The following is a 17,018-nucleotide window of genomic DNA, read 5'->3' as shown; positions in this document are numbered from 1 at the left end:
GGCCTGTTTTTCCATCATCCAGGCTCTCCAATTCGGCAGCCAGAATCCTACCTAGTATTTTAAAGGATCTATCAAGGAGTGAAATTAGACTGTAGCAACATGGGGAAGGTCTGTTCTGTTTTTTTTAAATGGGGACAACCACAGCTTTCCATGAAGATGGAAGAGGTTGCCCCTTCTTTATTACTGCCTTGAAGACATTAGGTAATACTGGAGCCCACAACACAATGTTATCTTTATACAAATCTAATGGTCTCACCAGGGGGACACTGGCTGACAGCAGCAATTACATCCCTGATCCCAATCGTCTGATTACATTTGGTAAAGCCCTCATATTTGAAGGCTGCTACCACTGGTTGATGAATTGTGGTTCCTACACAATCACAGGTTGAAGTGTGTTCTCCTTTTGATAGAACCAATTTAAACAAATTCATTAAACTGCCCTTAAGATCATATTTTACACTAGTGACACCTGTATCACAAATATTGCTGTACAAATGAACTAATAATATGTCAAAAGAGTTGGAAATCTGTAGCAACACCAATTGATAATGAGAATTGAAGGCAACTACTTTAGTCAGCAGACCAGTTGTCTTCACAGATATCAAAATGGCTAGGCCTCATTTGGCTCTGTCTGCACGGGATGGCAGGGCTGGGCTATAGATAGATAGAAATAAAATCACATTGAAGACCTCTGTAGCAAATGTTTCTTGCAGACAAACATTGTCTGCTTTATTAGTAACCAACACACAGGATTTGATATCTTTGAATCAATACCAGTAGTGCTCCAAGAAAGGAGCCTGAGACGTCGTTTTGCAGAGGCCCTCTTGGAATTATCAAATCAACTGCTGGGCTTGGCCCAAAATGATCCATGGGTGTCCCATCATGGACTAAGCTCCGGGCATCCCCTTGTTTGGGATGTCATTAGTGATCTCATAAATAATGTAATAGAACATGTTAGGAGTGATGTCATATGTGAGGTCATAAGCAGTGCATGGGGGGGTGCAATTTATAGCGCTGCAAACTATAACTGGTGAATATCTGTGTTTTTTTTGTTCAAAATGGTAATGTTATCACTGACATATTCCCTAGACCTGGGTGGAGCTCGCAGAGTTTCATTCCTCTGAGACCAGGGGAGTTCCGTGATCGGGCGGATGTTGCAGTGCCTACCTTATTTGGTTGCTTGTATATGCTTCATGTACAGTCGAAAAGACATAGATTATCTTCAGCATGTTTATTGATTTTACAAGCAACTGTCCGAAGTGAAATCAATGCAACATTGCTACCCAGTGACCTTAAAGGAAATGGCAGGCAAACTCAAAATCAGACTTCATATCCATGATCAATGTGGTTTGTTCTTCTTGTCAATTTGCTCAGTAAAATCTGCATCATCTTGGGGTTGCCTGGCCCAGCTATCAGCAATTTGCTGCTAGACGAACAAAGAAATCTTTGGTCTTCCATTTTCAATAGCATTTATTGTGTTCAATTTGCTTAAATTTAGTACTGCACTTAACTCATTGTCACCTTAATTATGTGGTGCTAGTGTGTGTGTACAGGCGGAAACTCCCCTCAAAAAAAGCGAAAGCTACATGTTGGGTGAAAGTAAAGGTCTACTAAAACACCTTTCTCCTTTAGTCTACCCTGAGAGCCAAATGTTGCAATTGTAGGTGCTTTGCCCCACTTTGTAACCCTTTGTGCTACATTATGTCTGCACCAGGAATAATGTATCCAAAGGGGGCATACCCCACTGGGGGGGGGGGGGCGGGGGCCATAAAATTGGCACAAGGAAATCTAACAGATTTCCATGTGTCATTTTTATCAGCACTTTTCATGCCAGCTTCGAGCATGTGTTAAAAGTGGACATGCTATTCAATACAATGTCCCCTGCGTTCTCTGCATGAGTAGCATCAACATTTTCATGGTACTCCTGCAGTGTACATGAATAGCGTGGCAGTAGGGGGTGCTAAAGGGCACAAGAAATGTCAAGCACCACTTTTCTTAAATTTGCCCCTTATTTTGTAGTACAATATTAAACTTAGTCAGCATGTACAAGACCAAGACTTCGATTGCTGCAATGCAGAAAATCAGAAAAAAGTAAGTGGTTCTTGAGTGCCAGAACCAAGTTTTCCTCCCTAACCATTTAAACTAAACCCTAAACTAGTCTAATTTTATTAGAGTGTTGAGAAAGGGTCTGCAATAAAGAATTTTGTAGAATATTCTATTAAGAGAGGTGTAGTGGCTGGTATCCCCATCACTATCCATTAAGCTCCCTTAGTTTCTTTCCTTTCAGTTTTCGTTTTGTTTTCTTTTTCCCTCTCCCTCAGTTGCATTATTAGTCAAAGCTGGATACAGCTTGACTCCCTCTATCATGTCTGTTCTTTACCTTTTCTATCCAGCATCCCATCTAGCATCTTACTCTACCTTGGTATATCTTTGTTTCTTTTGCAAGAGCAGCATGTTCCCAAGCATTAAGGCCCTGATTTATACTTTTTGGACGCTAAAGTGGCGCAAGTTTACAAAATACAATTGTATTTTGTAAGTGTATGCCGCTTTTGCGTACAAAAATGCTGCTAATGCAGCACAAAAAAGTATAAATCAGGTCCTAAGTGCTTAATATTGTGTGTGTCTAGGAGCTGGATTCATTTCATATAACAATCTCCTAAAATTCCAACTGATGCATCAATTAAATGTGCCATATTGCAGGAATCTTAATGGCCATCCTTTTTTGTGATCTTGTACCACTGATCAAGCCAAATACGGGCACAAAGCCCTACATTTGCTGCCATACAGTTACCTAAAGTACCTTCAGGAGACACCACTTTGTCCCCCATCTCTAAACATGTCTTTGATTACTTTAAAAGTTTAATTTTTCCAAACTTTTCGAATAGTTTAATTCAATTTGAAATAGCACTGTATCCACAATCCTTTACTGCTCAACAGCCACCAATCACAGCATGGCACCTTATGACATCGCCCACCAATCACCACGCCAACTGACCTATACTAGCACAGCACCCCACAACGTAGACCTCACTCCTTGCAGCAGTTTCACCTCCTTTACAATATGCACGCACACTTTACTAAAGAATGAATAGTTTCAATCACACAAGAAAGTTTACAACCACTTCAGATTAAACCTCAACCTGCGGGGTACCATCTAAATAAGTACAGCTTCTCTCTGTGCAGTAAGATCCACTATACCATTTCTCCCACATTGACGCTAAGTGAACTTCTAATTTAATCTACCCATTGATGGCGTACCACAATGACCACAAATGCTCACCAGACAATATAATATGGTGTCTTCTGCATCTTTTAAACTATCGCAGGATCTTACGTCACGTCGCCCGATAACCATTTCAACTTCTCTATAAGTCACCACACTCAAACAACATTTAAAACATCTTCACATAACACCATCCAACTTCAGAATCACCACAATCTAATTGTGAACTATTGGACTTCGCATCCCTGTTAATACTCTGCTAGACTAAGGGCCAGATGTATCAAGATTCCAGTTAGCGATTTCCAAATTGCGATTTTTAAGAAATCGCAATTTCAGAAATGCAAAAAGCTATGTATTAAATTTGAAAATCGCTAATAGCGATTTCTTAAAATTCGCAAACGCAATTTGCGAGATGCAAATACTGAATGGCAAAAAAATGTGCGATTCGGTAATTGAAAATCGCAAATAGCGAAAACAGCACACCGGAACAGCCTGATGACATCACAACCAGGAAGCGAGTCAGCCCATGCTGTTTCCAGGAGCAACACCCACAGGAGCAGGGAGAGAGATACAGCCCAGCACCAGGGAGGCAGCTTTGTGAACAAGCCAGGACCAAACTGCAACATGGCCAATGCTGGAAATGGGAAAGAGAAGGGAGACAGGAAGAGGAAGCTAAAATTCAGTGATGCAGAATTGGAGGTGCTCATTGAGTAGGTTGTTGGGAATCATGATAGACTCTTTGGCAAGACCTCACTCCAAGTACCTGAGAGTGAGAAGCGGAAACTCTGGTCTGACATGCAGACAAAAATATGCACAGTGGGTGTTGCGCAGCGCTCTTTGGAGGAGATACGCAAGCAATGGTATGACTTGCGGTCCTGTGCCAAGGAGAGGGTGGCCAGCAGACCTGGGGAGGCAAGGAGCACCGGAGGCGGACCATCCACCCACACACCGTCTACCCCTGTGGAAGTCCTGGTGGAGTCCACATTGCTTCCAGAAGCTATCAGTGGTGTAACTGACATCGACACCTCAGGGACACCCAGCACCAGCAAAGATAAGGCCAGTGATTATGCATATCCCCACTTGTGCATGTACACATGCCCCTTAGGAAACAGAATATAGCTTGATACACAGTGAAAAGTAGTCCATGTCACATCTTACATACAACACAACAGTGCCTTATGGGAGTGGTAGTACACAAACCTAAGGTGAATACACAACATAATTAGCAAGATAGTGGTCAGCCACGAAGAGAAACACTACAAATGACTCAGGGTGACACAATTTAATTGTACATTTAAAGCAACACTGTGGAAATCTGTGACAAAGGCTAGAACTGACATGCTGCACATTGTTCTTGCAGATGACTCGGTCCCTGAAGCTGCAGGATCTTACAAAGTGGGGAAAACAGAAACACAGCCACAGTCTGACTCAAATACCAGTGAGTCCTACAGTATTGTTCCGACTAGACACAGGGCAAGGGTGTTACCACTGCCAGAGTATAACCTGGACTCAGATGAGATGCCAGAACACAAACCCACACCACCACCAGAGGCGAGTCCAACACGAAGACAGCAGTCCTTGCACCAGCGCCAGCGTCAGTCAACTCCCCTCAGGAGGCGCCACGATGCAGGCAGACAGGGCACAGAAGAAGGAGTGTGCCCATCAATCTTTGGCGGCCTTGAAGCTTCCATGCTGAAGGTGCAGCACCTGCAATGCAAACATTTGAAGTAACTGCACAGACAATTTGTGTTTCACAATAGGAATATGGGATTACAAAACAAGCACTTGGAGATCCTGATTGAGGGACAGCAAAGAGCTGCTGAAAACACCAAGGAGTTGACATAGGCCAATGGCGAACTCTGCACTGAGATACAGCTGGAGCACGTCAGCCAGCGCAGGCGCCATCACCAATATCTTGGAAATTTTGACAGCTTCTGTAGATCCGTAAATTGGCTTCCAAGTTCAACAGCCCTGATATCACGGCGTGCCGTTGCCACACAGGTGGAGGTGGCACATTGCAGTCTGGACATTGCACAGGGACTGGTGCAAATTACCAATTCAGTGGATGCCTTGCAAACAGCACGCAATGCCACAACCAGCGAATTGGGTGTTGGGGACAGTGAGGAGTCCTCTAGCCTCAGCAGTCTGACAGTCCCTGTGATTGATCCAAGGAGTTGCAGTGCCAGACACAGTACTGTATGTGAACCTGCTACAAGAGGTGCCAGCGAGGGCACTGAGCACTCAAGTGGAGTGCGTGGACGTAAGAAGTGATGTTGAGGGCTACAGGGGACCACCGAAACATGTAGAAATACAGTCATGCTATGATGCTAATAGTGTGACACTGTTAATAGTTCATGTCTGCCCATTGTGAATAGCTATGTCCTAATGACACATTGTTTACCTGAAGTCAAGGTAATAAAGATGCTACCTACTGAAATACAATTGATTTAAGTGGATTTGTCATTACTTACATCAAAAATGGTTGCGCGTGATGTCAGCACGTCTTTGCCTGCCCTCTGCTGCACTGGTCCTGTCTGCTGGTAGAAGGTGTGGTAAGGGATCATCATCCTCATCTGAGTCTGGCTCCGTGAGTTCCACTGGTGGTTGCTATGTTGTGCAAGATAGCACATGTGGCCACAATTTAGCATGTTGTCTCAGGGCTGTACTGTAGTGCACTTCCACTCTTATTGATGCACCGGAAACTGCTCTTCAGCAGCCCAAAAGTGCACTCCACCACATTGCGGGTAGCCCAATGTGCAGCATTGTACCTCCTCTCTGCTGGAGTTGCAGGGCTCAGGTAGGGAGTTAGCATATAGGTGAGCACTGCGTAGGCACTGTCTCCTGAATGCACAGAGGTAGAAATTAACTTTAGCTTGTTGTAATTCCTGTGGGGTGTTGGGGAATCCTATGTACAGTTGTATTCTGCTCAGCATGGCATTGAGAAATGTGTTGAAAAATCTAGAGAGGGCTCTCTGTGATACTCCTCCAGCTGCTGATATGACCCCTTGATAGCTCCCTGAGGCTAGTAGGTGCAGTGAGCATAATACCTGCACATGGGGGGTATGCTATTGGTCCTGTGTGTTGTGCGCTGGAGCATGGGTTGTAGCTCAGCTATCAGGTCAAGTATCTTGGCTGAGATTAACCTGTACTTCTCATAAATTTCATCCTCAGTCTGGTCAAAAAGGGTTATACGCTCCTGTCTCCTCCTCTCTCGCCTCAGACCTACCAAGATCCTCATTCTCCCCACCATGACGTAGAGTGCAGCCCTTGTGGAAGAGGGGCCAAGGCATTCTGGTCCTCTTTATATAGGTTGTACCTGGTTACCAACTGGTGTCAGTTTGTGGTAAATCGCATGTGCAAACGGGCATGCTGCGAATAATCGAAATTTGCGTTTTTTTGCTGCATCACATTGTAAATCCGTTTTTGCGTGTCACAATCTGCGAATCGCAAATAGCGGCACGATTTAGCATATCACTATCTGCGATTCGCTAATCTGTATCGCAATTAGCGTTTCACTAAATGCGATTCAGTAAATCATATCGCTATTTGCGATACACTGTTTGCGACACGCTAATTAGTGTCTCATTTGCGAAAAATCGATATTTTTGCGATTTCTTATTTTTGCACTGAGAATGCCTTTCATACATCGTAAAATGCATTTTTGCATTTGCAAATGGACATTTGCAAACTTGCAAATGCAAAAATGCTTGATACGTCTGGCCCTAAATTTCTTTCACTCTTCTGAGACTCTGCTGATTTTCAGACTCTGTACATGGGCGCTGGGAATAGGGCTCTGGGGACTACCTACTCCAGAACACAGTCCTGGTTCTCTCCACTCCGGAAAGAGAACCATCCATTCCTACTACCTTCTGATTGAGCCTGGGGCAATATATATCACTAATTTTGGGGTCCGATTAATCTTTTCTTCTCAATTCCGAGGGGTAAAGAAAGACAGTTATTAAATCATTTAAATAAACCTCTGTGCTAATTGTCACACAATAGTATTCAAAATCAATTCAGAGATTCATTGGGGCTTTATTACAGACTCAAAGCAACATTACATAAATGAGTGTCAAAACCATAGTATAGATATATAAAATACCCAATGGAGAGTTAAAGCACTGTGCAATATTAAACTTAGTCAGCATGTACAAGACCAAGACTTTGATTGCCACAATACAGAAAATCAGAAAAAGCATGTGGTGCTTGAGTACCAGAACCACGTTCCTCTGCCTAACCATTTAAACTAGACCTGAACTATTCTAAAACAGTGTTGAGAAAGAAATGAATAAGCAGAAATTCTGTATAATATTCTGTTAGGAGAGGTGTGGAGGCATAAAGCCATATAGAAAATATAAAGGGTCCTTTCAGCTCAAGGAGTGAAAAGAATCTATGTTCTCTCAGTAACTACACCGTCTTTAAATCAAAGTTTCCCAAGATGATTATATCACAGTAGAAGCATCTCAATTGAATCCCCAATTAATTTTAATGAGAATTTATAACTTTCAGAAACCTCATACTTCCACTCTTGATACTCTTTGGTCTCAGCAATTTCAAAAGAGTTACCGCTGCCAACTTTCAGGATATTCTTCTTTGTCCTTCCTTAGCTGGTCTCTGTCTGTCTTATCTCTCACATACAATATGGTTCTTGTTAACTCCATCTCAACTCCTAACACCTGCATCTCGGGGAGAGAAAACATTTAAGAAAAACAAACTCCACATTGAAAGTTAACTGTGAAAAGAAAAATAGATATGTATGCCTTCACTTCAGTCACATTAAAACAAAATATAATTATAAATTATAATAATTCTAAGCATTACTTGTGAGAATATACAAAATTATTATACAGAATAATACTTTCAAAGAGTTAGTTTCAAATAGATCTGCATGAAATATTACATAAATGTTATATGCCATGGTGTACTCTATTCATATGCTTTAGTACAGTAATTATATAAAAACACTTCATCAGGTATATACAATATGACCATCAAAATGTGTCCACCAGATAGCGGCCACCCATTCATGTTCTTGTTTCAGAGACATAGTGGCACAGCCAAGCTACACTCTTTAACAAGTATGGTACAAACTTCTTCAGTGTCCTGAACACAGCAAAGGCTTCCCTCACAACAACAGTCCACCTCTTTTCCCAGAGACGTAAACCCCTAGAGATGTAAGCTATAGGTTGGTATAGGCCCTCATCATTAAGCTATGAAAGAACTGCCCCCATGCCATGCTCTATACAACGAATTCCCTGGAAAATGTAGGTTCCTTGAGAAAAGGGCTGTGTACATGGCCTGTGTCAGGGATTGAAATGCTTTCTGGCAAGCCTCTGTCCAAATCAAATTTCTTGGCTGCATCCTTGACATCATCTCTGTAAAGTGGGCAACAAATGGGCCATATCCCTTGATAAGCCTCCTTTAATACCATATGAGGTCCAGGAAGGCCCTCATCTCAATTTGAGGTTTTGAGGAGTCCCAGGCCTAGATGGACTCTATTGTGTCCCTGGTGAGGCTGCACCTTACTCCCACCCACCAGGTGTCCTAAATACACCACAGACCCCCGTACTTAATGACCTTGATAGTCAGGCCTACATTACGCAGGGCACTTCCTGCAGGTAAAATAAGTGGTCCTTCCAGCTGCTACTGAAAAGAGCACTGAAAGCCTCAATTTTATCCAGAACCTGGTTCACCATTCTCTGGAAGGTGGCAGGGTCATTATTTAATCTAAGAGCACTGCTATAAAGTGGTAGAAGCACTCTTGAGTGGAGAAGGCTGAACTCTCCTTGGCTCCTCAAGTTAGGGCAATCTGTCTCATCAGCCCAGAGAATGGGGTGAATATCAGTCTTGGTGACTGAGTTAAGTCCCCTGCAATCCACATAGAAGCAGCAATTTGGGGTAGTGCCCATTGGGGCAGCTTTCGGTATCAGCACAACAGACCTGGACCATGGGCTGCAGGAGGGCTCAATCACACCCACCTCCAACATCTTAGATACTTCCTCCTTGATGCTGATCCTCACTTTGTCAGACAGTCTGCATATTTTGTTATTGACATGGAGGCTGTCTCCCGTATCAATGACATGGGTATAAAAGCATGTAACCCCAGGAGAGAGGGAACACACAGAGGTAGGAAAACTGCCCCTGCAAGTGGTGACTGTCCCTCTCCTTTTCTGAAGTCAGGGTAGGGAAGAGGTTTACTCCTTTCATTGACCCATGCTTCTCTTTGGAGGCTAGGAAGTCAGGGAGAGATTCACTCTCCTCTTCCTTTCCACCATCTGTCACCAACAACATGGGTACCTCAGACCTCCCAAAGTGTGGCTTGAGACAGTTGATATGAATAACCCATTGGGTGTGTCTGGGTGTCTTGAGACCCACCAAGTATGCGGCCCCTTCCTTCCTCTCAACAATCTCATGTAGCCCAGTCCATCAGTCTTGGAGGGCCTTGGGGTGCAAAGGCTCCATCATTTATACTTTTTGTCCAGGCTGGAACTCTTGAGTGGTAGTCATTTGGGCATACCACTGCGTAATTACCTCCTGGCTGACCTCCAAGTTTTCAGATGCCTTCTTTCAAAACATAGCATCTTGTTCCAGAACATTAGCATGTAGCTAACTACTTCCTGGGAGGTTTTCCGGAAGTTTGCTCCCACCCACTGCTCCCTCACTAGGCTGACAGGTCCCCTTAAAGGGTGCCCATACAAAAGCTCAAAGGGACTAAATCCAACCCCCTTCTGAGGCACCTCTCTGTACCCAAAGAGCAGGAATGGCAAGAGGCCATCCCACTTACGCCTCATGGCACCCTGACATTAGTCAGGCCCTTGATCATGCTCTTAAGGGTCTTGTTGAATCTCTCAACATGCCCATTGGTTTGTGGATGATAGGGTGGAGAGAACTTGTAAGTAACCCCACACTTCTTCCACATTGACTGCATATAAGCAGATATAAAGGTGCTAGACACCACTTCTTTGGGGAAACCCACCCAGGTAAAAATCCCAATCAGGACATTTGCAACTGCAGGAGCAGTTGCAGTCCTAAGAGGTATGGTCTCTGGGTATCCTATGTCACGGTCCGCTTGACACAGGATGAACCTGCTGCCAGAGGTTGTCTAGGGTTCCATGGGCCCTGCAATGTTGATGCCCACCGTCTCAATGCAGAGGTTAGAGTTGCTGCAGTTCTTAATGCAAACACTCTTGTCAATAATCTGTACCTTGGGGGGTTCATCATTGAATTCATCCCATCAGACTTTATCAGTTCATGTTTCTTTTAGAATTGCTGCTCAACTTGAATCCATTAAAAGACACTCCCCAAGTTAATCATCAATGTGTTTTGAACCTCTACTTCCTTTGGGTTCTACAGACTTTTTTATTAATTGACTGGTCATAAGAGTTTTAGTTCCTATTGTTGCAAATATGGTTTATTGTAATGTTTGAGTTTTTTCTAGTGTTAACTGATCAGAAAGTGTCTAGTCTTGATGATTTGTATGTGGTTTAACGGATATGTTTAAGTGACAAAATTTGATAAAAATGATGGAATGAGTGGTTAATAAATACCTAGGTCAAATAACTTAGGGTCTCATTATGACCCTGACGGTCTAATGACCGCCACCAATGTGGTGGTCCGACAGTCACATTAAGACCCCTGCAGTTGTACAGTGTTCGGACCCGCCAGTTTTCATCTACCCGAAGGTCTGGCGGTGCTGGAAGTCCTAATCTGCCAAGGCAGCACAGGAAGCAGCACTGCCCTGGGGATTACGCCCCCCTTCTATGCCAGCAGTTTCAAAGCGTTAGCACCAAAATGAAAAGGCTGGTGGAGACTTGGCATGGGCAGTGCAGGGGCCCCCTGGCCAGCCCTATTGCAATGTTCACTGTCTGCTTTACAGACCATGATCTTTGCGATGGGTGCTTGTGCACCCTGTGCACTACAGAATTTCAGTCGGCTCTATTACGAGCCAGGGACAATGCTGTAGACCGTTTCCCACTGGGCCAATGCACACAGCCAATTAGTTGGACAAGAGCCTTAGTATATTGGACCTTTAATATGTGATTAATGTAAATTTGCAGTCAGGGTAGTGTATGTTTTGTATAAACTTTCTAAAAGTGCATTTTCAGAATTTAAAATCTGCCTTCACCATAATTTATGATTTTAAACTGTGATTCCAGAGGCACCAAACTCAAAATGTTTATCTCTTCCAGAATGTAATTTACCATTATAAAATGTAATAAGGTAACTCTATTGTTAATCTATGGGAAACATAGACCTTGCAGTAGTGAAAAACACATTTTGTGAGTTTTTCACTGCTAGGACATGCCCAACATTTTAAGTACACAACACCCGGCCCTTCGGGCTATCTAAGGCCTACCTGAGGGGTGACTTAGATGGCTTAAAAAGGAAGGTTTGGGCCCGCACAAACAGGGTCTACAATGGCAGCTCTGAAAGTGCTACTTATGTGGGTAAAACAATCAGTGCTACAGGCCCATTGGTGGCATTTAATTTACAGGCCTGGGTATATGTTGTGCACTTTACTAGGTACTTATAAGTACATTCAAATATGCAAATTAGGTATATGCCAATCAAACCATGTTTTAGGGAAAGAGCACAAGCACTTTAGCACTGGTTAGCAATGACAACAAATTCAGCAAAACTGGCAACAAGCAGCCAAATTGTTTGGTGGACGACTACTGTTAATACTGGAATAGTCTATGCAGATTCACACAATGATACATTTACATATAAGAGCAAAATCACATCACCATTATTAAATTAACCTGTCATGAACTCTCCCTCAACCCTGATTCAAACGTATGTGGTCAGGTAGGCTCTGAGACCTAGGCCTGAGGTTATTGACTGACAGGTCACAGTTGGGGCAACACGTATCCTGCAGACAAATGTGCAGGTAACTTAAATCACACATAGGTGCAACAATTCCACAATGGTCCTAGGAGGAAACACATGACATGAGGGGTGCACACATTCTCAAACACCATAAAGGTAGGTACCACAGGAGGTTAGGAGCACACAGCCAATTAGAATACAGCACGCACAATAACACAGAGTGATCACACACCCCTCAGGCTGAACATGGGGCATGTTACAGGCTGGCCCACATTGTGTCCATGCAAGGTCGAGACCCGCCTGCACATTTTATCAGGACCTTTTTTATGACTCCAAGACAACTGTTCACATTCTTCACCTCAAAAGGAATGCTGTGATTGTTTTATGGCACCCAGAAAAATGCATAAAACACTGCTCAGAACAAATGTACTTTGAGACAGTCCTCAGACCCCATTTTTGTGACTGTTCTCAAGGCCATAATGTTTCAATAAACAAACTGGTCCTGTTTGCCAAATGCCTTATGTCTTTTTTTTTCCAAGGTAAATTCACATTTGAGCAATACCACAATAAGGCTGACAGTTCTAACAGGGTTCTACTGGAAATATTGCTTCTCAAATATTCAGCTAACAAAAGCGGCTTTTGATAAATGTAGTTGTTTGTTGACCTGGGTGTGAACCCTGGTCAAGCAACAGCTTCAATCTCTTGCTGAGTGAATCACAACAAGTAATTACATTAACCTGGGCTGAACCCTGGGTAGCTTGGCACAAAAAGCAGTCAGGCTTAACTTAGAGGCAATATGTAAAGTAATAGTGCTGCACGCAAATAGCAATAACATGAAAATACAGCACAAGAACTATCCCACACCAATTTAGAAACAGATTGAGAAATTATTTGATACTAAATAAAAATTCAATTTGTTTAACCGGAGTGATGATTGTTTTAAAGTTGTTAGTAAAAACCAGCACCTTAAAGATTAAAGATCCGACTGAGAAACATCTAGAGGCGTGAAAACAGATCAGAGTAAAAAAATATGTCCGACCGCGATGGAGTGCGGGTTAGATATGGAAATTGGATTGGGCCTGGTCAGTGCTTACCTTTGGATAACCCTTTGGTGAAGGACTGCTGAACAGGATTTGCTACGTAGAATGTAGAAGGAGCAGCTACTAAGTTAGGCTGACTGGCAATGCCCCTTGGGTGACTAGACGAGCAGGTCGGTCCCGGCCTTTCCTCGGTTCTCTCGATCAGTTTTTAGCCAAAATCTTCTGTTTTGGAATTTGGCTATCTGGGCACCTTCAGCACAAATGGCAAGACCCCACTTGGGGTTTAGCCCTCACTCAGGCTGGTTCTAGATACAGGCTCAAGATGGTGGGAGCCCTTCATGTTCTTATGGCTTTGAACAAGAGGCTACCAAACTAGCCATTTGAATTGCTCAGGTAGTCCTGGGTTCAGGTGAAGATGCAGGACTTAAACAGCAGGGCTAGTCTCTGAGGATTCTAGGTAGGCTTCAGACAGCAAAGCAGTCCTTCCAGGTAGGAGCAAAGCAGTCTTGAAGAGTGCCCAGCAGGTCACAGGAGCAGGCAGACGTCTGACAGTCCTTCTGCATGTCCAGAAAGTGAACTAAAGTGTGTGTCTGAGTGTCCTACTTGTATACCAAGTGCCTTCTTTGAATTTGGGAGAAGTCTCTAGAAGTTTTTTTTTTTAAATGCTTTGTTTTTCCTGACTCCTCTTTCCTGGATTCAAGCTGGCTGCAGTGAAAATGTAGAGTTGATAGGCCCTTTGTGTGAAGACACAGGTCAAACTATTCTGTTGCCAGTAGGTTTGTGCCCAGCTCTGCTCCCCATCCTGAGGCAGATGGATCATTCAGGCACTCCTAAACCATCTATTGTGTGATTGCCAGAAAGATATGCACAAAGTCTAACTATCAGTTACACCCAGCCATTTGACCCAGGAGAGGCTGCAGGCTCCAAATGGTTAAGGACAACAAAATTCCACTTTCTAAAAAGACATTTTCAAAATTGCAATGTAATATTGTAATGTAAAATCCAACTTTACCATTTAGGATACGTTTTCATTCCCATTTGATAAATACCAAACATGAAATGCTTATCTGTCTCTGGTCAAAAGTTATCACTTGTTAAATGGAATTCGGCAACCCAATGTTGTCCTGTGGGAGAGATAGGCCTCATAGCACTGAAAAACCAAATGTAGGTGTTTTTCACTAGGAGGGCATATACAACTCAAAGATAAATTTTCAACCTCTTAATTACAATTCACTCTGACATATGGGCTACAGAGGGCCTACCTTAGGGGTGACATACCCATGAGAAAGGGCAGTTTAAGGCTTGGCATGGAGGATATATAGCCAAGTGAAATCAGTAGTTTAGAACTGCATTTAGACTTGAATGGCAGGTCAGAGACATTTTTAAAGTGTTATTTAAGTGGATTGCACAATAAATACAGTAGGGACACTAGTAGCATTCAATTTACAGGCTAGGGTATACTATATCACAAGGGATTTATATGAAACTTAAATATGCTAATTTGGTATAAGTCATTCACACCATGTTTAAGGAAGTGAGCACAAGCACTTTAGCATTTGGTAGCAGTGGTGAAGTGCATAGAGTCCTAAGGCCAGCAGAAACAAATTTCAGCACTAAATGGAGGTAATTAGGCAAAACGTTTGGGGGAAGATGACCCTAGGGGTCATAAGTCTAACAGGGCTACATGGTGTATTTTATAACACTGTTTTCCGTATGTATGTGGCCAGAAAGACATGCATTTTGGAGGGTGTTATGAAAAGAATATCCTAAATTATTCTAAATACTTCAGGTTCTGTCAACTCCTAGTGGGTTTTTCTTTCCCTTCTCAGATTGCTGGTTCTGTTTCATCCATTAAAGATAAGGACTACACTACAAATCCCAGAGTGCAAATCTGAAATAAAAAGGATGAGCTATTTCCAATTGACCTGCAATACTTGAGAGCTCCTAGCACAGACCATTGGTGAAGGGTAAGACTGGCTCGCCTCATTCAAACATATTGAAAGCCTGTCGCCAAGCAGGAGTAAAACAACCCAGCTACCTGCTGCTGCCCTCAACAGATGTACAGGATGTCAGGCATTCCAGAAAGCCTACCAAGTAAGCAGAATTACTTTGAGGAGAATGGGAGTGAGGAGGAGGGATTCCTCTCTGTGTTAAAACATGGGGCTTCATGATACATTTTACAGGACTGTTTTCCAAATGTATTTGGTCTGAAAGCCATACATGTTGGGGCTTGTTCTGAAAAGAATGTCCTAAAATATCCTAATACTTTAGGATCAGCCACAGTACCTGGGAATATTGTTTCCCTACCATATCATGTGTCAGAAAGTCCAATAGAAACACTGGATGAACAGATCCTTTCCACGGCTATTGTAACTGCCAAGCAATGTCTTGTTTAACTTATTTGCAAGTTAGGAAGAACCTCATAATACTATAAAATTTTATGTTTTCAGCACTGGGATAGTGCTTGTTCTGCAACGGTATGTTCCTGCAATGCTTTCAGCAGTCTGGATACTTTCCACCTGGTTCTTGATTTACTAACGCAGTTTGGACTTTAATTGAGCCTGTGCTCATGTGTTATGGTATTGAGTTCTGGTCATGTTCTCTGTTATGCCAGCATGCCTTTTCACAGTTCTATGTGTGCATAATGTTGATGTTTAAGGGTTATGCAAATTTTCTAGGTTGGCAGAAATGTCCATTGGTGATGTGTGTGTGGCATTTTCCAGTGGGACATGCTGTTTTTACTGTAGTAGGTAGATTACTCCTACGTATTCTTGTTAGTGCGTGAAAAATGATGGTGGGACATGACATTGTGAAAATGGTGATAGACAAGCATGGCATACCTGCTCTCTGTTGTATGCATGCCAGACAGGGCTGGCTTTTGGCATGGGTGAACTGGGCCCAGGAACAGTGGCCCAGTCTTCAGGGTAGGGCACAGAACTCTTAGAATTAAAGTCCTGAAAATAGCAACAACCCTTCAAATTGGCTCCAGTGATTCAGTTTAAAGTGCTTCACATTTAACATGCTGTACACACTCTTTTTAGCACCCTATCAGCTGCCTTATTCTGTCCTCTCATCTACCTCTCACATCAAGCCATCCTCACCACACAAACTACTTGACACCACCTGACAAAGCTAACTGTGGGTTATTCAGGTGACATGAGCTGGTGGGGGTGTAGAGATGTTTGTGTTGAGAAGCAAGTCACTGCTTCAATGCATCCAGCCTGGGACTGACCTGTGAAAACAAAAGGGGTACCCTGCTGCCTCATGTCATTCACCAGCAGCAGTGAGGGTGATACATATCTTTCCACCCAGGTTGCTACTTGAGCAAGACCCGGCTCTGACGCAAGATACTCCATCTAATATATCCTGATGAAAACTGTGCAAGTAAAACATATTACACAATCAGAATATGAGGCAACCAGAGGTTAGACACTGTTCATAAACCTCAGTTCTAATAGGCATTTAAAAAAACAAACAAGCTTATATTTGTTCTCTGAGTGTGACTGTACTTATTGTTGCATGCCCTTTCACTGTCTTCATGATGCACTGCAAAGTGTGAAGGAAGGTATTACAGAATCCAGCTTTATTTATGTTTGACGTTTGATGTCAATGTAGGAAACCACTCAGGCATAATATGTTAGCAAATTCTGCCCTGAGAGAAGTTCCCTCCGAAACCCACGTTAGACTATACAGGCAATGATATATGTGGTCAGGAAATAACATGACCTACGAAATCGTGCTAGAAAATCGAATGTCCAACATCATGACTAGATGCCCATCATCATGTAAAACAGATTATTATAAATTGAAGAACCCTCTTGCCCCCCAGTGGAAAGAATGTTTCTTGATGTGCATAATTCCAAGTAAAGTAAGCACTCTTGCTACATCTGAGTTATAAGCATAGGCAAAGCCAATAGAGCTCTGAC

Source organism: Pleurodeles waltl, chromosome 5, assembly GCF_031143425.1.
Source record: "Pleurodeles waltl isolate 20211129_DDA chromosome 5, aPleWal1.hap1.20221129, whole genome shotgun sequence".
Taxonomy (NCBI): Eukaryota; Metazoa; Chordata; class Amphibia; order Caudata; family Salamandridae; genus Pleurodeles; species Pleurodeles waltl.
This window is presented reverse-complemented; position numbering follows the sequence as displayed.